Source organism: Eschrichtius robustus, chromosome 13 (assembly GCF_028021215.1).
Source record: "Eschrichtius robustus isolate mEscRob2 chromosome 13, mEscRob2.pri, whole genome shotgun sequence".
In the NCBI taxonomy this organism is placed as follows: Eukaryota; Metazoa; Chordata; class Mammalia; order Artiodactyla; family Eschrichtiidae; genus Eschrichtius; species Eschrichtius robustus.
The window spans coordinates 42,512,246-42,539,282 of record NC_090836.1 but is presented as its reverse complement, the minus strand read 5'-3'; the positions used below and the strand labels follow the sequence as shown (position 1 = coordinate 42,539,282).

The following is a 27,037-nucleotide window of genomic DNA, read 5'->3' as shown; positions in this document are numbered from 1 at the left end:
GGGAAATCCCTACCTCAGTGATTTTGATTCAGTAGGTTTGGGGTAGAATATAGGAGTGGGCAATTTTAATATGACTTGTAGGTGATTCTGATGAAGGTAATCCGTACCTTAAGGTACAATGTTTAATGGCTCCCCAGTTCTTCTACAGTGGAGTTCAAACTCCTTAACATGTCTTCCAATGCCCTGTAAAATCTGGCCCCTGCTTACCTTTCTGGTTTCATAGGTGACTACTACTTCCTGTACTATAGGGTTAAGCTATATTGAAAATTTCCCCATTTTTAAAGAAAGCATACTCCAACTATGCTTTGTCTCCCCAGTTGATCCCATCCAATCCATCCTTCCAGTGAACCAATTAAACACACACAACCCTCTGCCTTGCTAATTCTTATTTACCATTCAGTTTAGACATAAATTCCACTAGGAAGACTTTTGAGTCCCAAACCTTTCTAAGGGCTATAACAGCCTCCTATATTTTTCCCAATTACATATTTATCTAAAGTATTCTATTAATTTATTTACTAACCCTAACCCACTGAATCCCTGTCTTGTTCTCCAGTGAATTCCCCAGTGCTTGGCACTGTACCTAGCATATAGTAGGCACTCAATAAGTATTTATTGAATGAAAAAATGAATGACTTTTACTTAGAAGAAGTTGAATGAAGTTAAGGGAAACAAGATAAAGATTATATTTGTGCAATGGAAAATACGTACACCAATGCACAAGTGCCAGGGGGAACTATAGAAAAATAACCACAGCAAATGAACTAGGAGGAAAATGAACAAAGGATTTGAATAAGCAATTCACAGCAAAGCAATTCAAATGGCCAATAAGCATGAAAAAACATATTTATTCCTGTTATCAATTAGACAAGTACAAATTAAACCAATGATACTGTCATTCCATACCCATCAAACTGGCAAAGATTTAAGTCTGATAATACCAAATTTTGGCAAGAATGTAGAGAAATGAGATCTCACACTATAGATGGAAGGATAAACTGGAGGCATATACCTAGCAATTCTAGCATATACATACAAGGATGTCCTTTTAACATTGTTTATAAAGTGAAAAAATGGAAATAATGTAAATATCCAGCAGTGATATATGTTTCAATGGAATACTTCAAAGCATTTAAAAATGAATTAGTTACACATATGAATATGGATAGTCCCTCACAATAAAGAATAAATAATTAATGTCAATGGTGCAAATGTTGAGAAATCAGGAGTGAAGAAACGAAGGACCCAGTACAGGAGAAAAGCAAAGGGTCATGGTATAACCATCATTTGATGATCCCAATCTGCTAACTCTTTTCCCAATAAATTTATTGTCATTAAATTTGATACATGACCTACTACTGAACTACCATTTCTCACCTTGTACAAATTCATTAAAATGAAGCTTTTTTCAGCTTTAGCACTATTGACTGCAATAGTGGGGTTTTTTTTAGCTTTTTGAACAGTTGCAGGGATTGTAACATTGTTTAATTCTATATTATTATCTACAAATCCCTGAAAATTTCATGTTTAAAATTTCACTTAAATAATACAATTTCCCCCCACCAGCTATCCACGGTGAAGTTAGTTCCTCACAAGGCCAAGGAGATGGTTCTAATAAAATCAAAATAATTCAAAATGCTTTGTTTCTAATAAAAGACATAAATTCATTACTTTTTAGTAACACATTTCTAGGCAGAGCTTCAAATTTATTTTTATTAAATGGAATGTCTTGGGACTTCCCTGGCAGTCCAGTGGTTAAGGCTCTGTGCTTCCAGTGCAGGGGGTGTGGGTTTGATCCCTGGTGGGGAACTAGGATCCCACAGGCCATGAAGCGCAGCCAAAAAAAAAAAAAAAGTTGACAAAAATAAATGGAATGTCTTTAAACTTATCTGACTTAAATCTCTGACATGAGATTCATGCTTTCTAATACCAATTTTAAATTTTCTAAAGCTTTTATGATGCATTTAATTTTTTTTAACTTTCTGGATAGTAGTTGATCTTCATTGCAATGCAATTGTAAGTAATGAAAAATCTCAAAGAATACCAATCATTAAAACAAGGTCTTGGGCTTCCCTGGTGGTGCAGTGGTTAAGAATCCGCCTGCCAATGCAGGGGACACAGGTTCAAGCCCTGGTCCGGGAAGATCCCACATGCCGCAGAGCAACTAAGCCCGTGCGCCACAACTACTGAGCCTGCGCTCTAGAGCCCGCAAGCCACAGCTACTGAGCCAGCATGCTGCAACTACTGAAGCCCGTGTGCCTAGAGCCCATGCTTCGCAACAAAAGCCCCCACAATGAGAAGTCCACACACTGCAACGAAGACCCAATGCAGCCAAAAATAAATTTAAAAAAACAAGGTCTTGTCATTTCTCCAAAGAAGACATACAGATGGCCAAGAGGTGCATGAAAAGCTGCTCAACATCACTAATTATTAGAGAAATGCAAATCAAAACTACAATGAGGTATCACCTCACACCAGTTAGAATGGGCATCATCAGAAAATCTACAAACAACAAATGCTGGAGAGAGTGTGGAGAAAAGGGAACCCTCTTGCACTGTCGGTGGGAATGTAAATTGATACAGCCACTATGGAGAACAGTGTGGAGGTTCCTTAAAAAACTAAAAATAGAACTACCATACGACCCAACAGTCCCACTACTGGGCATATACCCAGAGAAAACCATAATTCAAAAAGACACATTCACCCCAATATTCATTGCAGCATTATTTACAATAGCCAGATCATGGAAGCAACCTAAATGCCCATCGACAGATGAATGGATAAAGAAGATGTGGCACATATATACAATGGAATATTACTCAGCCATAAAAAGAAATGAAATTGAGTTATTTGTAGTGAGGTGGAAGGACCTAGAGTCTGTCATACAGAGTGAAGTAAGTCAGAAAGAGAAAAACAAATATCATATATTAATGCATATATGTGGAACCTAGAGAAATGGTACAGATGAACTGGCTTGCAGGGCAGAAATAGAGACACAGATGTAGAGAACAAAAGTGTGGACATCAAGGGGGGAAAGTGGCAGGGGTGGTGGTGGTGGTGGTGGGATGAATTGGGAGATTGGGATTGACATGTATACACTAATATGTATAAAACAGATAACTAATAAGAACCTGCTGTATAAAAATAAATAAAATAAAATTCAAAAAAAAATAAAACAAACAAGGTCTTGTAAGAAATTAATCTTAGCTAATCTCTTTGCCAAACCAGAATAAAAAGAATGAGAAAAATGCATATATGATGAAGTATATGCCTGACATAGAGCAGTGGCAGTTTGTAAACTACATGCCACCCATCTCAATCTCAGTACTAGATCAGTTTTTTTTTTTAAATTGTAGTTGATTTACAATGTGGTGTTATAGACCAGTTTTAATAATCTCAATTTCAAGGTCTTTAGCTACAGTTTCCAATTTTATTTTTGTTAGATTGGTGATAAATAGAATAAATTTTATCCAGAATATTTTTAAACGATTGACTTCTATTTCAGATACTGAATTGCAATTGATGACTTAGTGCCAAATAATGGCTTCAGGAAAATTTTCTAACAAATTTGCAGCTATGCCAGACTTCCTTTCCACTATTGTACAAGCACCATTAGAACAAAGTGCAATTAAGTTTGCTTTCAAATATTATCAAGGCCACAATCATTTAAAGTAGACAATAATGTATTAGAAATACACTCTGTTGTGGTTGACACAAGCAACAAATACCATTACCAATACAGAAATTGATTCAACTGTGCACTGGAGATAAATCACTAGGTTCTTTTCTTCAAACATGTAGATGCCTGATCAATTATAGTACCTATTTGGCATTCTCTTCTATAATATTCTTAAATATCTTCATATAATTTCTTTTGCAATATGGTCTGCTGTTATTGTTGCATGTAAACAATTGTCTGTGCCTATTCCATTTTCCTCTTTCAACTTTATTACTCCCCTCACTATCAGATAAAGGCCTGCTATGTTTTACTAAACTGTGAAGAGTATTAAAAACATCTATGATAGTATCAATATTTTTATTATTTAGTTTATACACTAAATTGGAAATTGAGTCATTAGTTGATTCTTTTAACAAATCTTGAATTGTAGTACAGTCTTTACGAAAATCATATTCCCTAATTTTTTTTTTTTTCAGAAAAGTGTGCCTAGTAGTTTTATTAGTACCATTTGGGGTTACTCCATATGCCCTCCATTCCTTGGACATATGAACATGCTTTTCTGCTCTCCCTCCCTAACGCTGAAATATCAAACAATCCTTACATACTAGTTTATATTCTTTTATTTCAAGCAATTTGTACTGCTCTGAAAACATAAACACTTGTCTTTTCATTCCAACAATCTGGAAGCACAAGGTTATCTACTTCCTTTGCTAACCATGATGGTGTTTCTTCAATGATTAGTTGTTCAACAACTTTGAAATTTTTTTCCATTAGCTTAGGTATCCCACAATTTTCACTCCTATCATTTTCTGTCTGTTTTAAACTTCATCAGATTTAAAAAACTTAGTAAGTCACTCTGTTACTTTGGCATTTTAGGGATCTGAATCTGAAAAATAATTTTAAGTTAGTAAAATTCACAATAGTACTTGGGGGTTAACAAAATTTTTTTTAATAATTTTAATATGATTTTAGAAATAGCATAAATTTTATTTTTTAATTAAATTTGTTTTTACTACATTGTAATTAGCTAAACCAATATTTTGTACCCTGCTTATAAATGTAGAGCTGGGTAAAAATAAGTCACAGATGGTATTCTTAGCTTTTGGTGTTAGTTTTTTTAATGCAAACTTCTAAGAATATGTTAATATTTGGTTTCATCTAAAAGATTTAGAAAGTGATATTTTGTTTCCATTATTTTAGAAATAATAGGTATGCATCTGTGGGGTTATTTATTTATTTATTTATTTATGGCTGTGTTGGATCTTCGTTTCTGTGCGAGGGCTTTCTCTAGTTGTGGCAAGTGTGGGCCACTCTTCATCGCGGTGCGCGGGCCTCTCACTAACGCGGCCTCTCGTTGCGGAGCACAGGCTCCAGACGCGCAGGCTCAGTAATTGTGGCTCATGGGCCCATTTGCTCCGTGGCATGTGGGATCTTCCCGGACCAGGGCTCAAACCCGTGTCTGCTGCATTGGCAGGCAGATTCTCAACCACTGCGCCACCAGGGAAGCCCTTTATATATATTATATACCTATGTCATATACATTAGTATATATAAAAATATGTGTATATATAAATATGCATATATATGCCTGTTTTACATCAATTTTTTTTTTTAACCTTTTGACCCTCTTCACCCATTTGTCCCCCATTCCCGCCTCTGGCAACCATTAATCTGCTCTCTGTATCTATGAACTTGTTTTTTCGTTTTTTTTTTCTTAAAGATCCACGTGTAAGAGAGATCATACAGTATTTGTCTTTTTCTGTATTATTTCACTTAGCATAATGCCCTCAAGTTCAATCCATCTTTTCACAAATGGCAAGATGTCATTCTTTCTCATGGGTGCGTAATATTCCATTGTATATATACCACATTTCTTTATCCATCCATCCATTGATAGACACCTAGGCTGTTTCCGTATCTTGGTTTTTGTAAATAATACTGCAGTAAACATGGGGGTGCGTATGTCTTTTTGAGTGTTTTCATTTTCTTTAAATAAATACTCCAAAGTAGAATTGCTGTAATATACAGTAAGTCTATTTTTAATTTTTTGAGGAATCTTCATACTGTTTTCCACAGTGGCTGCACCAATTTACATTCCCACCAGCAGTGTACAAGGGTTCCCTTTTCTCCACATCCTCACCAACACTTGTTATTTCTTGTCTTTTTGATAACAGACATTCTGACAGGTGCGAGCTTTTGATATCTCATTGTGGTTTTGATTTGCACTTCCCTGATGATTAACGCTGTTGAACATCTTTTCATGTACCTGTTTACCTTCTGTATGTCTTCTATTGAAAAATGTCTATTCAAATCTTCTACCATTTTTTAATCGGATTTTTTCTTTGCTATTGAGTTGTATGAGTTGTATCTTTATAGACTTTGGATATTACCTCCTTATCAGATATGTATTATCTCCCATTCAGTAGGTTGCCTTTTCATTTTGTTGATGGTCTCCTTTGCTATGCAGAAGCTTTTTAGGATGATATAGTCCCACTTATTTATTTTTGCTTTTGGTGTCAGATTCAAAAAATCATCACCAGACCTATGTCAAGGAGCTTACTGCTGTATTTTTCCTTCTAGGAGTTTTATGGTTTCAGGTTTTACATTCCAGTCTTTAATCCCTTTAAGGTAATTTTTGTTTATGGTGTAAGACAGCTTCCCCAACACCATTTATTGAAGAGACTATCCTTTCCCCATTACATATTCTTGGTAACTTTGTCATATGTTAATTGACCATATATGCATGGGTTTATTTCTGGGCTTTCTATTCTGTTCCACTGATCTATGCGCCTGTTTTTAGGCCAATTCCATACTGTTTTAATTACAATAGCTTTATAATATAAAGTCAGGGAGCGTGATGCCTCCAGCTTTGTTCTTCTTTCTCAAGATTGCTTTGGCTATTCAGGTTTTTTGTTTGTTTTTTGTTTTGTTTTGTTTTGTTTGATTCCATTCAAATTTTGGATTATTTCTATTCCTTTGAAAAATGCCATGGGGATTTTGATAAGAATTGCACTGAATCTGTAGATTGCTTTGGGTTGTATGGACATTTTAACAATATTGATTCTTCCAATCCATGAGCATGGAATATATTTCCATTTATCTGTGTCTTCTTCCATTTCTTTCATTAATGTCTTATAGTTTTCAATATATAGGTTTTTCACCTTCCTGATTAAATTTATTCCTAAGTATTTTATTCTTTTTGATGCAGTTGTAAATGGGACTGTTTTCTTCATTTCTCTTTCTGATAGTTCATTGCTACTGTATAGAAACACAACAGACTTTGTGTTTTAATGGAGTCTTTAGCATGAATTTTAAACTAAAATACTAACTGTGCTTTTCAGTGTATACCTATACCTTCAGTGTGACTTGCTATTTCTTGAATATCTACCATCAGTTTTAATTCTTTTTCCAACAATATCTCACAAAATCAGACTATGAATAAATTCTTGATTATGTTCTACAGTAAGACCCAACTGTAATAGTATAACGATTAATCCTAAAAAGAAAAAATTCTTGATTATGATTTCATTCAGCAAAAAAAATGCTCACATCACTGCCAAAGAAGTGTAGTTTGGACATGGATGCTGACTGATATTTTTGTTTAATTTAGTAAGAAAAAAGCAAAACAGTGAACTTCACTGTTGGAGCTTCATTCATATGTCAATGACATAAGCAACTTCTTTACTGAATTGGATAACAGTTTTTGAATACTGGAACAATACTTTTCTTAACCTTTTGTGCTACTCACAACGTCAAGGCCACAGATGTGATACACTGTTTAGTTCTGCATTATTAATATTTTCTCCACTAGCCTATTGCCTGTTTTTATAAATACAGCTTTATTAGAACACAGCCATGCCCACTTTTAATGTAAGAGTTGAGCAGCTGTGACAAAGACCATATGTACTGGAAGGCCTTAAATATTCACTAATCAGCTGTTTACAGAAAAAATTGCAAACACTTGGTCTAGAAAATCAACAAAGCAATAAACCAAGCCCTGATTTGTAGCATTTGCCAATTTCCATGGTGTAAATACTCCTATTGCAGCCAATTTCATGCTACATATGTGACAAACATACAAACACGAACAGAGTTGAGCAGAAACACATACAACATAATATAGTATTTCCACCCTACAGATACCATAGACAACCTTAAGAGTAATTAGTAAAATGAAGTTCAAAAAAGTGACGTTTTGAGTATTTATTACCTGTTTTTAACATATTTGTTAATTTATATAATTTGATTTTAATAGTGGTTATGCTTAACAACTAGCTCATAAAATCCCCCCCAAAAATAGCAATCAGCCTTGCAAAGTGGTAAAAGCCAACTGTGGTGTACTACTAGCTCTATTTTCAAGGGGCCAGGACAGCAAGGAGCAATTTGCCTGACAAGTGGCTGAATCAAGATTCAAATCTAGGTCCAAATTTCTGACCCCGGTTCGGCTTCTTAATCTTCTTAGCAGAGAATAAGGGCCTTTATCGGCTTGTTTAAAAAAAAAAAAAAAAATGGGGAGTGATATATACTAGGGGAACTCCACAGGTAATAGAATGCATTTTCTGGAGTACCATCCTATATATTCGCCAGGAGTCTCTAACAAAACTGGCAGGCAGCACGGGAATATGAGTCTTGACGCTTGATACCTATTCAGAATCAGTCTGGGTTGGGTATCTGAAGGAATAAGAAAACAACTGATTGGTCTATCCATCATCTGCCGTTGGAAATTTATTAGAAGTCTTTGTTAACTGCTTTACGAAGTGTGAATACAGGTGTTTACTACCACGAGCCCCGCATAGTGCTTATCGACCTACATGAATTCTGAAAAGCTTAAGAAAACTTGTGGTTTGAAACCTTACTACACTTGGGGCAAAGGAAAAGGAAAAGGAAAGGACATTCTCGAAGGGCCCTCATGCAGCCACACGTACCTGGGGCAAAATGTGCGGGCAGGATGGCCAAGTGCTAGGCCTCCTGAAGTACTCTAAACCTTTAGAGCACAGCTCTAAATGAAGGAATGATAACAGCTAGAGCTGCTGGAGAACTTGGAGATCTGCCCTTGTCCAACCCCTGCATTTACATGAAGAAACTCTGCTCTAGTGAGGTGAGGCGACTTGAACTTCAAGCGGTGGAGCCAGGAGAATTTATAGCTCTTTCCACTACACCCCACGGCCTCCTCTAGAACACCCTCCCTGCGCACAGAACTTACCCCCAAAGCACCAGGAACCTGGTTGGTGACTGGCCTACACTTGAACCTAGGACAAACCTCCTAGTCGCTCTTGAGTCAAACTGTGGAAGCTCTGAGTCAGCGGGTTAAAGCCAAACTACAGAAGCACAGAGCTCTCTGTCGTGCAATTGCGTGGACCCCCTCAGAGAACAAAGAGTGAGACACGACTCCTAGAAAAAGCAGCCACGCCCCTCACTACGCCGACGCCGCACCGCTGAGCAACGCGAGCAGCCGTGAGGAGGAGCACGCAGCCGGCGGCACGCACGCTCACCCCGAGGCCGCGCGGGAGACGGTCTGACGTGCGCGCCCCCGCGCCGGTGGGCGGGGTCTGGGGCGGGGCTCTGAGCCGGACCGGGGCGGGGCCGCAAGGAGCTGTAGGTGTTGCAGCTGGGTCGCGACAGGTGCGCGAGGCAAAGCGCCAGGGACCCGTAGCAGGGCTGGTAGCAGCGCAGAGAAAAGACCGCTGTTAGCCAGGTAAGGGCCTTCTTTCTCCACATCCTCCACAGCCGGAGGGTGCGCGGAGACCTCGAATTCCCTCCACACCCTCTTTCTCCCGCGACTTTTGGGGGTGGGGGGAACACAAGGAGCGTGAACCCCTCCCCCTCGAGAAAGGGAGTGGAGGAGCTGCTGATCCTTTGCTCTTTCCTCGCTTCTGGCTACTGCGCTGCGGTTGGAGTAATTATGTAGAGCGGAGCCTTTGCTGCCTGAGGGCGGGAACTGATAGGACCCCCTCCTCTTCCAACAGGAACACTCCTTTCTAACTATATATAACAGTATATACTTTTTTGGTGTGGTGAAGGAAGACGGCAGTTCATCAAAATTCAAAATAGTTTCTCAGGGAAATATTCTGATAATTCAACTGCTCTTTTCCATTCTCCATTTTTAGCCATTCTCTCCCTCTTCGATTTTTCTCCCCTTCCATTCAGCCTTTTGAGATATGTTGATAATATAGCAGTCCTTACAGCTGGATGTGTCACCCCAGAATCGCTATCGTGTACATATCGCTGGCACCTGTCAATACGTGGGTGTTAATATAAGGTAACTGTACACCCCTGGCTACACCTACTAAGCCTGAAGCTGTAGGTGCTAGGAGCTAACCATCTAGCACCCTTCCTTACCTCCTTACTGGTGCTTACAATCCTGGTGAGAGATATTTGAAATACTATTATCTTTCACCTAACCAGCTTTCAAGAGTCTGCCTAATCCAGATGGTTCTATTGACTTGACTTTTCAAGTTAGTCAAAGATACTTAGGGAGTTATCGGCCTTTAAGACAGTGACCCTTTAAAAGGGGAGAGGTCTTCTTTTGCATTAGGTGTTCTTTCTTTTGCTCTTGATTTAAGTGCTTAAATAGAATACTTTTCATTTGCATAGTTGTTAATGCTATTCACAAATAAGTATTTTAGAAACCATGAAATAACACTTTCTTCTGAGGTCTGATGTAGGCACAAAAGAAGATGACCCTCAATGAGCATTTCGTAAGCTCCTGTGGAGTTATAGCCTGGATGAAGGATGATCATGTTTTAGGTAGACCTTCAAAAACGAGTGTGTGCATATGTATTTCTTTGTTTTGCATTGATAGAACAACACATAACATGGTACTAGGTAATCACTTTAAAAACTCATTTCATTTTTTTTGGACAAAACATTTATTGAGTGCCTCTTGTATTGTCAGCCCTGTGGATTCAAAGTTCTAAATGTTCTTACTCTAAAATAGCTTAAAATCAAATGGGTTAGGCAGGACAATAGATACAACTTAGAGTATTAGTGAGGCCAGTGCTATACTAGAGATCAACCCAGAGTGCTGGAGGAGCACAGAGAATACAGTTTAAAAAAAATTCCCTCTTCTGCTTTTCCTTGAACACAAAACAAAATAAACAACAACAATAACAAAAACCTTTGAGCAATAGTGAGTGATTCTCTTCAGTCCATGTATTTGTGTCAGTCATATTCCTTACCTTATGTTCTGTCAACATTATGGCCTTTTGATAATGGGATTAGGACTTGTCATTAATTCTATGTAGTTCAGTAAATAGTTGGTGGAGCTGTTTTCACAGTTCTGAATTGGGTCTAGAAGTGTTGTTATCATGTAGTCCCTGAACTCTAGAGCCTCTGGGAAGAGAATAGTGTATTGGCAACATTAGCAAAGCAGTGCCATTTTGTAAAACTTGGTCCATTATGTAACTTTGTTTAGCTTGGTACATTCAAGTTTTGTTCCAGAGTCTGGTTAAAGGTGGGCCAAATTTTAACCACCTAATAATTCTAAGAAAAGAAAGCTTCAGCAGTGAAAACAATTCTATTAACAGCACATCTTGGTGACAGAGGACACTTTTTCTTGCTAAGGTGCCCTCAAAATGTCTTTTTCTTCCTTTCTCTTTCTTTTCTTTTCTTGTTTTTTGGAGCAGGGGACACGGTGGAGGAGAAAAGGGTCAGAAATGTTTGAAGATTCTTTGCAGAGTTTTAATGATCTGAAGTCTGTGGTAGTCTGCAGTGTTCTTCATAAACGGCAGGCATTTAATAACTGCCTACAGTGTGCCACTGTTCTAGTATATAGAGGATGAACATGCCACAGTCCCTTCTATATGATTATGTTTTTCATTTTTAAAATAGAGATTTTTTAAAAAAATGGTTCTGATGAACCTAGGGGCAGGACAGGAATAATGACACAGACGTAGAGAATGGACTTGAGGACACGGGGAGGGGGAAGGGTAAGCTGGGACGAAGTGAGAGAGTGGCATGGACATATATACATTACCAAATGTAAAATAGCTAGCTAGTGGGAAGCAGCTGCATAGCACAGGGAGATCAGCTCGGTACTTTGTGACCACCTAGAGGGGTGGGATGGGGCGGGTGGGAGGGAGGCACAAGAAGGAGCAGATATGGGGATATATATATATGTATAGCTGATTCACTTTGTTATACAGCAGAAACTAACACAACATTGTAAAGCAATTATACTCCAACAAAGATGTTAAAAAAAATAAAATGAAATAGAGATTTTGAGTTAATAGTACAGATGATGGTTGTTTCATTTGGCAATGAGCCATGGTACTTGATGAATACATTTCTTACCTCCTTTGACATTGTTTCTCTCTGTTCACACTCTAGGGAAGTGGTCCCACCAGGAATTTTTGGAAAGACAGTATGTATTTGCATGTATTTTGTGTATCTACGATGATTTTGTTGTTTACTTATGTTTTCAAGTACAAATTTTAATTATTGTTCCTCTTAAGGTTTCAAATATCTGGATTTCCTCTGGTATTTTTCTTTCTTTTTTTTTTTTTTTTTTTTATAAATTTATTTATTTATTTTATTTTTTTTGGCTGCGTTGGGTCTTCGTTGCTGCACATGGGCTTTCTCTAGTTGTGGCGAGCAGGGTCTACTCTTCATTGCGGTGCGTGGGCTTCTCGTTGCGGTGGCTTCTCTTGTTGTGGAGCACGGGCTCTAGGCGCGCGGGCTTCAGTAGTTGTGGCTTGAGGCTCTAGAGCGCAGGTTCAGTAGTTGTGGCTCACGGGCTTAATTGCTCTGCGGCATGTGGGATCTCCCCGGACTAGCGCTCGAACCCGTGTCCCCTGCATTGGCAGGTGGATTCTTAACCACTGCGCCACCAGGGAAGTACCTCCTCTGGTATATTTCAACATTTAGAGCTTCTGTATCAGAAAGGTTCATCAAAGACATATATACAACACAGACACAAAAGAATGTTGAGAGTGTGGGAGATCATTAGACATCTTTGCCATAAAAGGCCACCTAACCACAAATTGGGAGAATTTGTCATTATTTATGTTGACAACAACACTAGTTTTCAGGCATTCTAAATTCCATACACTCATAAATAGGTGACTTTCACTGAGATTGGAATTGTACTCTTTCTGCAGATAGGAAAAAGTGTGCCTTGGTTCCTAAGTCAGGAATTTCCATAAGAAAAGACTTTTTTTTTTAAGGTTGGTATGGTCTTTCACTGTATGTTTTTTGATAGGAAGTTAAAGTACTTTATTTTGGATTGTGTACAGTAATCTCCAGGTGATGTTAAATCACTTAACACAGACTCTTCAAGGTTCTTTAGTAACAAATGAGTGGTTGTAAGTTGAGTAGTTTCTACTTAATGGTTGTGGAATTGAGATTCTGTGGTAAATGGTACTCTTGGTAGGGCCATACTGATTTGTTTATTCTGTGGCTGGAGGGAAAGTCCTTGAGACTCAGTCAAGTTATTGTGCTAATGCAGACCTCTTCTCATAAACAGGACGAGGTTTGACCCAACAAGAAATCCATTATTTAGCATGTCAGATGATTTCTTTATATTTGAAAATGTTTCTAGAAACTTCACATGTCCAGTCATAAGAAGTTAACATGGGGAATTCCTTGGCTCCACACTCTCACTGCCAAGGGAGGGCCCAGGTTCAATCCCTGTTCAGGGAACTAAGATCCCACAAGCCGTGCGACATGGCCAGAAAAAAAAAAAAAAAAAAAGGCAAAAAAAAAAAAATGTTAACATGATACTATGAAATTTTACATTAGTTTTATTTTTAAAGAATTTCTTTAATACTGCTCTGAAACTAAGAACTTGCATGTTTAGGGGAAAAAAGATAACAGCTTTTTGGACTTCTGGTAACGAGTGTGGAGCTGTTTTTTCCCTTATTTATCCTATAATGGAGCTCACTAAATGGAAACTTTACAATCCCTCAAATATGCTTTTTCTTGTACACCAAAGTATTGCCAATTTTTGTTTCATTACCCATAGATTAGTCATCCCGATATGCTTTTACTTGGTTTTAGATTTCCACAACCTTTTTCCACCATAAACTGAAGCTTAAGCAAATAATTTAAGCACAGGACTTCTTTTCCTCACAGTCAATTTTATTGAACAGGTAATATTTGCTCAGATTTGGTTTCCACCACCAGCACTAGAGGAAACTGATCTGTCCATGCGTAGTACCCAGTGATTTCCCTCTAATGGCCCTGTCACTGTCCTCCTCATCACTTGACAACATTTGACCAAGTGGACAACTTTTCTGTCCACTTTCATGTGGCTTTCTTGATGTGACTCTACCTGGTTCTCCATCTAACCATTTCCTTCCATGCTCCTTCACTAATTCACAGTCTTTTTGCCCCTTAAATGTGTGTGTTTGCCATGGTCCTGTCCAGCATCCTGTTCTCCTTATACTCTCTCCCCGAGCAATCTGATCTATTTCCATGACTTCAACTGACACCTGAATGTGAGTGATTTACAAATTAATCATCTTTAAAACCTCTTTTCATATTATATATATAATTCTTGTTTTATTTTCACATATACAAACATCCATACATATTTTGAAAATAAGAATTATATATGCTAGTTACAGAAAACCTGGGAAAAAAATAAATTATGAAGGAGACAAAATAGTCCATAATCTGTTCTAGAGAGAAGTACTATTTGGTATATTTCCTTTCAGTCTTTTTTTTTTTTCCTTTGATACACACAAACACACTCACATAAACACACAGGTAATTGGGTTCATTTTATTACAGTAGATAGAGTTTTTTTTTTTTAATTGTTTATTTATTTTTGGCTGTGTTGGGTCTTCGTTTCTGTGAGGGCTTTCTCTAGTTGCGGCAAGCGGGGGCCACTCTTCATTGCGGTGCGCGGGCCTCTCACTATCGTGGCCTCTCTTGTTGCGGAGCACAAGCTCCAGACGCGCAGGCTCAGTAGTTGTGGCTCACGGGCTTAGTTGTTGCGCGGCATGTGGGATCTTCCCAGACCAGGGCTCAAACCCGTGTGCCCTGCATTAGCAGGCAGATTCTCAACCACTGCGCCACCAGGGAAGCCCCTAGTAGATAGAGTTTTGTATCTGCTTTTCCATTTTACATTATGCCATGATTTTCCATGGCATCAAAATTATTTGGAAACAATTTTAATGGATGTTTAACACCCTATTGTATTGATGTTGCGAAATTTAACTGTGTACTTGGGTGTTTTGATTTTTACACCATTATTAATAGTGAAAAACTGAGAACAAATTTATGCATAAATCTTTGTACGAATCACTCATTATTTCCTTAGGTTAGATTCCTAGAAGTTTAATTACTGGGTCAAAGGGCATGAAAATTAAAAAATACTGCTGTCAAATTGTGTTTTCATAACAACTAGATTAATATTCTCACCTATAGTGACTGTGAGGGCCTCTTAGTGCATCCTTCGTTAACACTGAATCTTATTTTTTTATCTTTACTAATTTGATAAGCAAAAGTGATTTAATTTGTATTTCTCTAATTACTAGTGAGAGTGAACATTTTTTCATACCTTCATTTCCATTTCTGTGAATTGTCTTTTGGTTAATCTGTTCCCATTTTTAAGTGTCTTAATATTTTAATTATGTTTTTTATTTGTTTGTTTGGAGTTCTTCCATTTATTTGGGGCTCTGGGGGAGGAAGTACAGGTTTTTATTAGGCCAAACTGAATGAGTGGAGTGATTAAAGTGGAAAGTGTGTAGAAGTTGACATTATGGTGTTTTACATGGCCATTATTTTGAGAATCCAGAGCTTGTGATGGCTGGAGCAGCACTGCAAAATGGAAAGGGTGCTGGCTTAAGAGTCAGGACTCCCAACTTAGTGTTGGGAACCAACCACTTAGGTGATCTTGGGCAAGTCATTCATCTTCTCTGAGCCTCATCTGTAAAATGAGAGGGTTGGGCTATTGATCCCAAAGTCCATACAACCTGTGTATCGAAAGGATGACTTATGAACCACTGCTCACTAGACATTGTGAAATTGTTTTCTGTCCCATCCCTAACCCTGCACACATTTTAAATAGATAGATCCAAGGAAAGACTGGATGCAATAAAGGCAGTTTCCCTTGGGGTATCAAGGCTTAGTGGAGCTTGGGGGCGATTTAATGTATTTGTACCCTCAAGACAATAGAAGTTACAACAATCGGTATTTTTAGGCACTCCCGTAGATTGACACTTGATTACCTGGTAAAGTACATCGAATGAGCCCTGCTGATCTATGCCACAAAGCCCGATCATTTCTAGTGCATATAAAGCAAGTCTCTTTATGACAAAATGTTTAAGCTACCAAGCCAAGTTATTTAATAACTTCCACTATTCCATACAGAAACTATTCTTAGTGTTTTTTTCTTTGTGATTTGTATAAGCTCTTCGGTTTTTTGTTTGTTTGTCTTTAATTCTTAGTTCCGCAACCAGGGATTGAACCCGGCCCTGGCAGTGAGAGCGCTGAGTCCTAACCACTGGACCGCCAGGGAATTCCCATATAAGCTCTTCATTTTAAGAATATTAGTTCTTTGTTCTATGGTCAAATGTTTAGTTATTTTAATTTTGTACGTGGTATATTATTTCTTATCTATAGATCTTTTTCTCTGGTATTTCTTTGTTGCTTTTATGTTCAGAAGTCTTTTGCCATCCAGAGATGGGTTAAGTATTCACTTCAATTTCCTTCTAAATTTTATGGTTTTACTTTTTATATTCTTTAATTTGTCTTGAATTTACTTTGGAGTACCTAACCAGTATGTTTAGTGCCTTTGCATATCTTCTGAGCCCAGATTCATATTTCCAACACCTGGTAGACCATGTGGACGGTCCCTCTGCACCAGGCACCTGCGTCCACCTAATTTCCCTAAGGACAAGGCTAGAAGTTGTGTTGAACACTTCCGTCCTTCTCTCCTCCCACATTTAATCACCAGCTTTGGTTGATCCTATCCCAACAGTGATAATGGCTCTTTTATCACTCTTCTAATTCAGCTCCCCCTTTTCTTTTTTTTTTTTAATTAATTTATTTTATTTCTGGCTGTGTTGGGTCTTCCTTGCTGTGCGCGGGCTTTCTTTAGTTGCAGCAAGCGGGGTCTACTCTTCGTTGTGGTGCGCGGGCTTCTCATTGCGGTGGCTTCTCTTGTTGCAGAGCACGGGCTCTAGGCACACGAGCTTCAGTAGTTGTGGCTCACGGGCTCTAGAGCGCAGGCTCAGTAGTTGTGGCTCACGGGCCTACTTGCTCCGTGGCATGTGGGATCTTCCCAGACCAGGGATCGAACCCGTGTCCCCTGCATTGGCAGGCGGATTCTTAACCACTGCACCACCAGGGAAGTCCCCAGCTCCTCCTTTTTTGTTAGAGTCCTTGAGCAATCCTTAGAGTTGGCTTCAGTTTTTCCCTTTCAGTCCAGACTTGTCATAAAAAAATAGAACACTGATTTTCAAAGTATGGTTTCCTGATTATCTGTTTCAGAATCACCTGGGGTGTTGGTTTAAAAAGGAGATTCTTAGGTCCCACCTAGACTTACAAATCAATGTATCTGGAGGGATGGGGCATGGGAATCTGCAGTTTTAACAAGTACCTGAAGAGATTCTTTTACATACTTAAGGGGAACCAAAGCCCAAGTAAATCAAGTCTGAATTTCTCTGTATGCCATTCAAGACCCCAACTCCCACACCCTGAAAGCCTATTTTTTCCAAGCTTATCTCTCACATCACTACCCACCCACCTGGCACTGTAGCCATACAGTGATTCACGGTTTCCTGGACCCACCCTGTCCCTTCCTGCCTCTGTGCCTTTGCTCATGCAGTTCCCACAGCCTCAGACACCCCCCTCTTCCCCCCGCCCCCCCCCCCCACTTAAATCCTTTTTCCTTAAGAGCTCAAATAAAATGCTACTTTAAAAAAATGAAGCCTTTTCTAAAGTCTTCTATTTGAATCAGTGGCTCCCTCCCGAGCCTTCAGTTGGCACTTTATTTTTACTTCATTTTTTACCTTAGTGCTGTCACTATTTATGAATTATTGCTTCCTTAATAGATTGTAAACCTTCTAAGTGTGAGAACCTTGCGTTTCCTTTTCATTTTGCAACCATTATACATGTAATAAGCAATTAAATACTCATAGAATACATTAAACATATCTCATCTTGCAAACACTATTGTCTAACAATGTTTGACTTCACATCACACTTAGAATAAAATTAAAATCTTCTACCATTCCTTGTAAATCCTATTTAAACTGGCTCTGTCGTCATTTCATACTTCTCACTCACTCCCTAGCCATATTATTCCTGCCTCAGGGCCTTTGCATTTGCTATTTCCTTTGCCAGGAAAACTCTCCCATCTCTTCTCTTCACCTGGCTGGCTGCCTGTCTCCTCCCCATCATTCAGGTTTCACCTCAAATGTCATTCACTCAAATGAGAGGCCTTCCCTGACCAGTATCTAAAGTATCTGCCCCCTTTCCTACCACCACTCCAGTTACTCTCTTTGTATTTCCTTCACAGTACTAATCACAGTGTTTAATTGTCCAGCTTCCCCAGTGGAATGGAAGCTTCATGAGAGCAGAGACCTTGTCTGTCACTTTTAGTGTTATATCCTGAGCAAATAGAGCACTGCTTGACACATGGTAAGTGCTCAGATATTTGTTGAATGAATGAATGAGCCTTGAAGAGAGACTTCTCCTTTTAACAAGTCTTGTTTTGGTTTGCAATCCAAAGTTTTGTTGTTTTGTTTTTTTTTTTAATGGACAGCAGCTTGAGATAGTTCCATCAGGGTTCAAATCAGGTAGCAGTCTCTGAGGATTTCTGAAGGTAGCAGGACAAAGGTTTGGATACTGTGATAGGCAGGATTCAGTTCCACCTGAGTGCAGGTTTTCCAGGATGTTCCCAGGATCCAGGCCACTATTTTACTACCACTGTCAGCATCTACTTTCAGGGTTATTACTGCTGGCCAATACTAGTCTATTAGCTCTCATTACATTTTTAAAAGCAAGTATAGCAAAACTAGAGCCAACTGACTAGAATTTTCAAGCAACCAGAAATTTTATTCTGCTTTCCTTCTCTAGGAGAAAAATAAGAAAGCTACCTAGAATCCTCAAGGAAAGATGAAATTATTTTCATTATACTTACTACATGCCCTGAAATAGGACAGTGTATTGATTAGAGAAGTTTTTAGCAACAGTCTTAATTAACCAAGGGGTTTCTTGTTAACATCTAGCCAAACCAGACAATGTTAAGTAATCAGTTCTAATTTTTTTCCAATTTCTCCTCATTGGGTAGAATAATTTTTAATCCCATTAATTTTTTTCCTTGAAACTGGCTTGAAATTTTATTAAAAATTATAATAGTTTTTATAGCAATTTATACTTTTCAAAGTAGTTATACTTTTATTTTCTCACTTAATCCTTATAACCATCCCTTGTGAATTATTATCTGTTTTTGAGATAAAGAAACTGAGACCTACCCAAAGAAGCTGATTGACTTTCCCATGGTGAATAAAAGACCACTACTCAATAAATGCCTCTCAATGGCTTTTTAAAAACAGCACCGTAATTTGATGTAATTTTAGAAGGTAAACATTAAAATGTAATTAAATCATTAATATGTTTGTAACCAGTCCTTAAGAAATATGATGCATAGCATTGGTTCACATAAGTAGCAAAATTTTATCACTTCTGTGACTGTGTGATTTGGTAATTCTTTATGTGACCAGCCTTGGCTATGCTTGTCCTTGATTAAAGCATTGTTCTGGGTTAGCTTCTCAGATTTTTACAGAAAGGAAAGATTAGAGAACTTGCCTAGAGAAGAGTCACTTTTCAGTAAACCCGGTTTAATTCTCCTACTTGAAGGGATTGGTTAAATTGATCTGAACTGGCTTTTAAGATTGAGCAAGTCCTGAAAAAAATACATCATCTAAAATTTCAGATAAGAAGAATGGAAGCCAGGCCCTTCCTGGAAATGGCCAGGAGTGAAACTAAGAAGCCCTGTATTTGGAGAAAACTTGATTAATTATTAAGGACAAAGGACTGGTATAAGGAGGTTATATCTTTAACAGATGCAGCCTTCTTAAATAAGTGTATATATTTCTTCTGCTTTGACATTGCAAAGAAGACTCTTTAATTAGCCACTTTGTCTTAATTAGCATGTAATTTTCAAGACTGAGAGTATGTAGTTCATAGGCAGACACTCAATTATGTAGGTGGGCCTTTGTCAAGATATGTGGGAACTGAGAACTAGGATAATACTGTTTTTCATTCATATAACAGATATTTATTGAGCTCCTGCACTGTACCAGGAACTGATATTTGATGCATCTGATGTTCAAGTATGAAATGGTACAAAGGTTAAAGAAGAAACAGGAATTCAGAGTAAATCCATGTTTTGTGTAATGGCCTCAGTCAACTCTAAATTTCTATATTCTTTTTCCAATTAACTGTACTTTTCTCTAATTTTCACTTTAAATTTGAAGTTATTGACATCATTATCTGGGGGTTTTGTTTTGGTTTTTGTTTTTTTTTTGTTTGTTTTGGCTTTTTTTACTTACTTGGAGAGATTTTCCTTGCTATGTGTGAAAAAATACTGGAAAAAAACCTCACTGCATTGGACTATGTTTGTCCTTACAGTGAGTTAATTATCAACTGGGGGGAAGGGGGAAGACGAACCTAGTGAATAAATAACAAATTAGATTTGAGAGAAGAGATAGAATTAAAATTGGATTAGATCTGGTAATTCCTTAATTTAAAGAAAAAAAAAAAAGATTAGAAAGGTTCTTGGTCGGTTCTTCATGACCTAAAAATTTTAGACTGAAGTCAGTTTGTAAAGGCCATAATTGGGGGTTAATCTTTAAACTGTCTAAATAAGCTTTGTGAAGATTACCACAATTATGTAAAAAGCTAATGTGGGTTTCAAAAGTACAAGAAGATAAGATATTCAAATGAATGAATAAAGTAATAGAAGCATGTAAGAAAATGATAATTATATCATCTTCAACTTAGAGTTTTTACAGAGGTGTTGAGAACTCCTAAAATTTGGCCCTTTCAAGGTACAATTTGACAGAGGTTTAGACTTTTTGGTGCAGAGAAATGGTGTCAGGGTTTTGAGCAGCTGTAGTTTTTCTGGTTGTAACTACCAGTTTCTCAGAGACAACATCAGAGATGCTCTTTTTTTAAAATTGCTGATTTAACAAAAATAAGTAGACCATGAAGTACAGTGTGCATTGGAACTGCATTTCTGGTTTATCCTTTGTGCCTGAGATCATTTTGTTTCCATCCCAGCCTTCTAAAAAATGAGTAAGAGCTAGGATTTATTTAACCTCTCTGGGCCCCAGTTTCTTCATCTGTAAAGTGGGACAATACTATTCTGAGTGTGTTACTATAAGGATTAATAAATTTATACTTGCAAAACAATTAAAACAATATCTAGTACATGGTAAATGTTCAATGAATGTTAGCTATTGTTATTACCACCACTACTGTCAATATTTATTAAGCACTTATTTTAGCACTAAGCTAAAAGAACATCTTAGAGATGATGAAACTAAGGCTTAGAGTGATTTTCCTAATTTTACTTAATAGATAAGTGGTTGGGAATTCCTGGCAGTCCAGTGGTTAGGACTTGGTGCTTTCACTGCCAGTGGGCCCGGGTTCAATTCCTGGTTGGGGAACTAAGATCCCGCAAGCTGGGTGGTATGGCCAAAAAATAAATAAATAGATAAGTGGTAGACTCACGATGTGGACCTGAGCTGAAAGAAACTGGGGCAAAATTGACTTAGAGGTGGAACAGGCTGGGGTATGTGGCCTAGCTGTTTCCATTTCTAGTTTTGAGACACTTTGAGACTGGCCCAGACCACCCCCAGATACAGGGAGGATGTGATTTTCAGTAAATCGTCAGAGCACGGACATTAGGGTCTGTCAGACTTTTTCAAATCCTGGCTCTGCCACTTACTAGCTGTGTTACCTTGAGCAAGTTATTTAACCTTTCTGAGCCTCTTCCTCTGAAAGACGAGAATAGTATTTATTTCATGGTATCATTTAGGATTAAGTGAATAAGATCAAATGGAATGAATGTCTTTGCATATAACTGATCCCTATGCTAAGGTGGCTCAAACTTTTACCGGATTCTGACACAGTCATCTAGATGGTGGGTGATTAGGGTCTATGTCTGCCTCCCTGCTCTGACCTAATGACCCCGGGATCAAGCCAAAACTGCACTCCCAAAGCTGTTTTTACATTGGAATCATAGGGGACCCTTTTCAGAAAAATTAGACGTGTTTGGACTCCGCATGAGAGATTCAGATTCCAAAGATGATCTTGATATTCAGAGCACCCTTCCCCTCACACGACTAAGAAGCCTTAGACTGGCTAGTTGAGGGTAGCAGCTGAAGCACAACCAGAGAGAGTGATCTTAATGCCTGGATTGTCACATAGTGTCAGTCAGGCTTCTCACAGGGTTGTGCTGTGCTGTACTGGGTGGGTGCCCTACAGAAGAGAACTCTACAGAAACGAAGATCTCATCTGTATAGTGAAGCAACATTTCTATTTGGAAAGAATATTAATGAGATCTGGATAGGAATCAGACACCAGGAAAGACAGCTGCTGTGAGAGGCAATTTGAATTGTACAAGGAGTTACACATGATATTCAGAAGGTCCTTGTGCAAATTTAAGAAGTAATTAAGTTGTAGAGATAATAAACAATTTATAAATGACCTTTTAAAAATAAATGTAGTTTCAAAAAGTAAGTGTATTAAATGGCCAATATACATTTAAAAATATGCTCAACCTCCCTTATGATTAAAAGAATAAAAACTAAAACACTGATGTACCATTTTTCACATATCTAGCAGATTGGAAAAAATAAAAGTGATAAATAATGCTCAGTATGGGACTTCCCTGGTGGTCCACTGGTTAAGACTTTGCCTTCCAGTGCAAGGGGTGGGCGTTCAGTCCCTGGTGGGGGAGCCAAGATCCCACATGCCTCGCAGCCGAAAAGCCAAAACATAAAACAGAAACAATATTGTAACAAGTTCAATAAAGACTTTAAAAAATGGTACACATTAAAAAAAAAAAACTTAAAAAAATAATGCTCAACATTGACAAGGATGTAGAGAATAAGCTTTCTCATATAGCTAATGGTTCAAATATACATTGATGCAAAATTATATATAAATTTATACAACTTTTTTGGGGGAACATTTGGAAATGTCTATTAAAAATTTTAATACATAGGTCTTTTGAACCTATGAAATGCTGTTTTAGGAAGTTACACCATAGATGCACACCTAAAAGTAGGCAATAGTAGAAGCATGTTCACTGCAGTCCTGTTCTTAAAAATGAAGAACCTAAAACAACATAAATGTTCATTGACACAGGCCTCATTAAATGTCATAAACTGTTGCAGAGTGAAATAGTATGTGGTACTGAAAGGTTGAGGTAGATCTGATCTGTACATCTTAATGTGGGAAGATGTCCAAGAAGAAATAATTACTGAATAGCACATCAACATAAAACCATTACAATTTTTAAAAATGTGTGTTCACGTGTGACATGTGTTAACTTCTCTGTGCCTCAGTTTTCTCATTTGTAAGATAGGCATAGTGATAATAGCTTCCTCATGAGCTGTTGTGAAGATAAAATGAGATAATGTGTACTGAATGCTTAGAACAGTGACTGACACACAGTACTATGTGTTTGCTGTTATTAACATATAGAGGCAATATCAGAAAATCTTTACTCCAAACTGTGACAGAGGTTACCTTTGGGAAGTAGAATTGGCTTGGGAGAAGGGGTGGACAAGAGCAGGTAGAGACTGCTGTTTTTTTTGGAGTTAAGCCAGCATTTTATTTATTTATTTATTTATTTTTTGGGCTGTGTTGGGTCTTCGTTTCTGTGCGAGGGCTTTCTCCAGTTGCGGCAAGCGGGGCCACTCTTCATCGCGGTGCGCGGGCCTTTCACCATCGCGGCCTCTCTTGTTGCGGGGCACAGGCTCCAGACGCTCAGGCTCAGTAGTTGTGGCTCACGGGCCCAGTTGCTCCGCGGCATATGGGATCTTCCCAGACCAGTGCTCGAACCCGCGTCCCCTGCATTGGCAGGCAGACTCTCAACCACTGCGCCACCAGGGAAGCCCAAGACTTCTGTTTTGTTATATGTTATATATGTTATATATTTCCACCTAATTGTTTATGATGAGCAGGCTCACCCCTTGACCAGTCACTCTGACCAAGGAAGCTAGACAGTGAAGAAAATGGCAGCTTGAAGTGTTTGTTGAGACCAGTGGAGGAGACGTTCCCCAAAAGGAAGGAGGAGAGTGAAAGAGGGTGGCGGTGTGGGGAAATGGGAGGGACGCTGATGGATTACACCTTGGCTGCTGGAACTGCTTTTGAAAACTACTCACCTAATTAAAGAAAATAAATTTTGATTGCACATTCCAACATTTATATATGGACTTATCCTTTTTGCAGTTTAGTTACGTTCATACTAAAAAAGTGAATAATGTTTAATTTGACTTTTTAAAAAATTGTATTTATTTAGTTAGTTATTTTTATTTTTGGCTGCGTTGGGTCTTCGTTGCTGCATGTGGGCTTTCTCTAGTTGCAGCGAGAGAGGGCTACTCTTCGTCGCAGTGCATGGGCTTATCACTGCGGTGGCTTCGCTTGCTGCGGAGCATGGGCTCTAGGCACTTGGGCTCAGTAGTTGTGGCTCGCGGGCTCTAGAGCACAGGCTCAGTAGTTGTGGCGCACGGGCTTAGTTGCTCCGCGGCATGTGGGATCTTCCCAGACCAGGACTCGAACCCGTGTCCCATGCATTGGCAGGCGGATTCTTAACCACTGTACCACCAGGGAAGCCCCTAATTTGACTTTTTTAACTTTTTATTTTATATTGGAGTGTAGTTGGTTAACAATGTTGTGTTAGTTTCAGTTGCACAGCAAAGTGATTCAGTTACACATACACATGTATCTATTCTTTTTCAAATTCTTTTCCCATTTAGGTTGTTAAATAAAATCTGGTGTGTATTTTACACTTAAGGAACATCTCAATACAAACTAGTCACATTTCAAGTGCTCAATAGACTTTTTTTTTTTTTGGCCACGCCGTGAGGCTTGTGGGATCTTGGTTCCCCGACCAGGGATCGAACCCATGCCCCTTGCAGTGCAAGCACGGAGTCCTAACCACTGGACTGCCAGGGAATTCCCCTAATTTGACTTCTGAATAGAAACTACAAAAAGTAATTGCTCAAAGTGCCCAAAACAAACATTTGAGAAGAGATGGGTAGCTTTTCTAATAATTATGAAATTAAAATTTCAATGTTTTAAAGAGACCACTAATTTCTTTCCATTATACAATATTATAAAGAGAGTAATTTTTGCACTAAAAAAAAGTCAAACAGCTGAAGCAAAAATTACATTTATGAATTATTTTTTATCAGAGTCTAATGACATAGGCCTAGTTAAGACAATGTGACACGTAAACTAAGCCCAAATATGGATCCTGTTAATGAAGCCTCTGGAATAATGTTTATTGAATGTGTCTTAGACACGGAAGCATACGGAGACTGACAAGATCTGGCTGTGACCTCAAGCTATGTGCCAGGCATGGTATACATTTATTATCTCCTTTTATGTTTAGAACAACCCTGTAGGGTAGGTTATCGTCCTCATTTTACATAGAAGAAAAGGGTAGTACAGAGAGGTCACCATGCATCTGGTTAGCACTGGAATCAGAATTGGAGTCAGTTGGTGTTTCCATGATAACTTACTGCCCTGCCTCCAAATAACCATTGTGGGAGGATGGGTGAAGTGAGCCCTGTATGGGGGTACACTGAGAATTCTCAGAGACCTCAGTGATATCTATCATCTAGTCTAGTGACTTTCAAACTATAATTTTTTAAAATAACAGTTTTATTGAAACATAATTCATGTAACATACAATTTACCTATTTAAAGTGTGCAATTCAATGGTTTGTGGTATATTAACAGAGTTGTGCAACTATCACCACAGTCCATTTTACAACATTTTCATCACTTCCTGGAAAAACCCCATAACCATTAGCAGTCAGTCCCTTCTCCCCCACCCGCAAGTGGTAGGTCACCACTACTCTACTTTCTGTTTTCTATAGATTTGCCTCTTCTAGACATCTTATATAAATGGAATCATACAATATGTACTCTATTGTGACTGTTTTCTTTCACTTGGTATAATTTTTTCAAGGTTCATCCATGTTGTAGCATGTATCAGTACTTCCTTTTCATGGCTGAATAATATACCTTCATATGGATAAACCACATTTTGTTTATCTGTTATCAGTTGATGAACATTGGGAATGTTTCCACTTTCGGAAACATTCGTGGACAAGTTTATATGTGGATATGTGTTTTCATTTCTCTTGGAGATACACACACATACATACATACATACATACCTAGGAGTGGAATTGTGGAATTGCTAGGTCATACAATAATTATATATTTAACCTTTTGAGGAACTGCCAACTCTTTTGCAAAGCAGCTGCACCATTTTAGATCCCCATCAGCAGTGTATGAGGGTTTCAGTTTGTCTACATCCTCGCCGACACTTGTCAAACTATAATTTTTTTTAACCACGTGCCACAGTAAGAACTATTTTACATTCTTACCCAGTTTATACACACACGAACTGAAACAAAAGCTTTATAAAAGAATATTTACCTCTACTATGTGTGATGCACTCTAACATTTTCTGTTTCATTCCATTTTTCATTAACATAAACAAACAAGCATGCTGGTTCTGACCCACTAAAAATGATTTCATGACTCATTAATTGTGACCCACAGTTAGAAAAACTAGGCTATTTTAACCCCTTCATTTTACACAAGAGGAAATTGAGGCCCTGAGAGATGACTTGTTAAGCAGATGATAGTGTTAATTAGTGGCAGATTAAATAAAGATTAGAGCTCAAGCCTGTTGGCTTCTTGCTTTAACTTTAACATGTCAATAAATTTTAGTTACCCTCATATTCAGTAGATAAAAATAAATTGGAATTTCTATTCAGATACCGTATTTTTAACCATGTATATTTTTCTCAAGCAACATTTTAAATTCAGCAACAAACCAATCTAGAGAGAAAAGAGTAAAAAGAATTCAACTTTGGGAAGTCCCCAGTGGTCCAGTGATTAAGACTCGGTGCTTTCACTGCGGTGGGCCTGGGTTTGATTCCTGGTCAGGGAACTAAGATCCTACAAGCCTTGAGGCATGGCAAATAAATAAATAAATAAGCCGTTAAAAAAAAATCTTCAGAAAAAAAAAGAACTCAATTTTATTATCATGAGTTATTGGTCTGCACAATATTTATTTATTTATTTATTTATTTATTTATTTATTTATTTTGGCTGTGCCAGGTCCCAGTTGTAGCATGTGGGATCTTA

At 38.1% G+C, this 27,037-nt stretch overlaps 1 protein-coding gene and 1 pseudogene across 2 annotated transcripts in view; one reads left to right on the top strand and one right to left on the bottom strand.

Moving 5' to 3' along the window:
- Positions 1-108: 108 nt before the first annotated feature.
- LOC137775797 (E3 SUMO-protein ligase KIAA1586-like) lies at positions 109-4,550 on the bottom strand (annotated as a pseudogene).
- A 4,709-nt stretch (positions 4,551-9,259) lies between these two features.
- The window catches only part of LIMA1 (LIM domain and actin binding 1), an 85,801-nt gene continuing 68,023 nt past the window's right edge, over positions 9,260-27,037 (top strand). For both annotated transcript variants that reach the window (XM_068561461.1, XM_068561460.1), the window contains exon 1: positions 9,260-9,374. The gene's annotated coding sequence lies outside the window, so the exon portion shown is untranslated. The remainder of the gene's footprint in view (positions 9,375-27,037) is intronic.